We start from the raw sequence: 2,042 nt of genomic DNA on the forward strand, positions 1-2,042 counted from the left end.
TTACTGTAGACTTAAACATTGCTAATATTAAAAAAGAAGTACATCTTGTGTCATCCCCCAAATAATACTACAGTTGCCATGTCATGAAAAATAACACTACAATTATTATGTCGTCAACTGCCAGGTTTTCTTTTTTCTTGCTACTGTATCATAATTAGCTTCATCACATAGACTTAATTATATTAGGTGAACTGAAATATAGCAATGTCAGTTACCAGGTGAGCATGGCTACTTCTGAAATTTTAAATCTTTAAAATGTGCAGCTCACTCAGAACTAGTGCAAGCACTGAGACCTTCCTTGAAGACGGGATAGATTTTTCAGCTTCCCGCAAAATCCGCCAGGAAACTATCCAGCCTTCTACAGACACTCCCAGAAACTTTAGCTTTTTAATGGCATTTTAAAATGTCAATAATGATGCAATTTGTTCTACTACTCTTAAGCCTGGGGCCTCTTCAGCCATATTTATAAATGTTTAATAGTCTTTTTAAAAAATTTTAAATGATCTTACCAGTATTTTCTCCATTTATGAGGAATTTAACTTGGGTTTTTTACTGGAAGCATATTGTTTTCTTTAGCTTTGTAGTCTGGACATAGACTAAATACTGTGTCAAAATATTGGGATGTTGGGTATGCCTCCTTTTACCCACACTTTTGCTTTCCCATACTTTTTTTGGACATTGTATTTAATAATTTCCGTCAAAATGTAAGATTTGACTATGCCATGGATACATTATTCTTGAAATTTAAAGACATTCTATACTTTTTTAAAGAATAATTTGGCACTTGTCAAAGTTATGTTTCATACGTGTTAAGTGGAAACAAAGCATGTTTTTAATTATATTCCTGTTGCTTTCACAGGCGTTATCTCAATCATTCTATGACCTTATTAGCAGTGCATTATTATTCCAGTTTTATAGATCTAAGGACTGAGAGCCGTGAAGATACAATAATGACTTATTCAATATCTCGTAACTAATAAATGATGGAACTGTTATTTTTCTGACTCTAATTTCAAAATAAATTTGAACAAAATAATCTAGATCAGATAAGTAGTGAAAAGAAAACATTTCCCAACTATTCCTTTAAATAGTATTTATTTTGAAATCAAATAATTTTGCTATTTATCTAGGAATTTTAAAAATTTGAAGAAACGTTTGTTCATATTATTTCATATCAGTGAAAAATTCATCTTTATTTATTTATCTATTAACCATCTTAAAAATATTAGGTACCCTCTATAGATTATGAGTTTGAAGATCGCAGGTTTACTATTTGGTTTTTCATTTACCCTTTTCTATGCATTCCACGACACTTTCCTTTTCTTTCACTCATTTTCAGTCCTAAACACATAAAGGGAGATTCAAAAAGAAGCAAGAGAAAGACTGAATGTCTTTCAGCCCTCTGTGATATGGTAAGCGTTTCTCAGACATTGGCACTATTTTTATCCTAAAATCAGGCAGTGAATCTCAAATGGGAAAGTGCAGCCATCTTACGGAGTATTACCTTTTAAATATTCTAAGTTGTGATGTTAATCTAAACCAAACATCTTTGGTTGAGTTGTTTTTCCTATTAAAAATTCTTTGTTTCAGGTGACTTTTTATTTGGCACTCTCTCTTACTACGTAGAAATACTGAATTAGAATACCAGGACTTGTCTACGGACATACCATCCTGAACATGCCTGATCGCGGAAGCTAAGCAGGGTCAGGCCTGGTTAGTACTTAGATCAGAGAATGCCAGGACTTCACCATCAGTATAATTTTCAATAGACACTCATAGATGGAGAAGACCCAGATTTCAGTGGCAAAAAGTAGCATAACAGATGTCAAAAGGCTCCTTTCTTCCATTTCACCCTCCTGCTTGGTCTTAGTATAAGCAAAGAAATCCTTTATCAGCATGCTCCACCATCAGTCTGGGCATAACTGTTCTCTAAATTAGGTTAAATATTTTTCTTACCTATTTAAAACATTAATGCCTTGGCTATACTTTTGCAAGCTTGCTATATTTTAATTTCTCCAGGACATTATAATCAGTTTTTTTTT

The 2,042-nt window shown here is 32.9% G+C and overlaps 1 protein-coding gene across 1 annotated transcript in view; it reads left to right on the top strand.

Moving 5' to 3' along the window:
* Positions 1 to 2,042, top strand: part of ZNF407 (zinc finger protein 407) — a 506,579-nt gene that overhangs the window by 190,556 nt on the left and 313,981 nt on the right. The window lies entirely within an intron of this gene.

Source organism: Propithecus coquereli, unplaced genomic scaffold (assembly GCF_000956105.1).
Source record: "Propithecus coquereli isolate 6110/MARCELLA unplaced genomic scaffold, Pcoq_1.0 Scaffold296, whole genome shotgun sequence".
Classification (NCBI taxonomy): domain Eukaryota; kingdom Metazoa; phylum Chordata; class Mammalia; order Primates; family Indriidae; genus Propithecus; species Propithecus coquereli.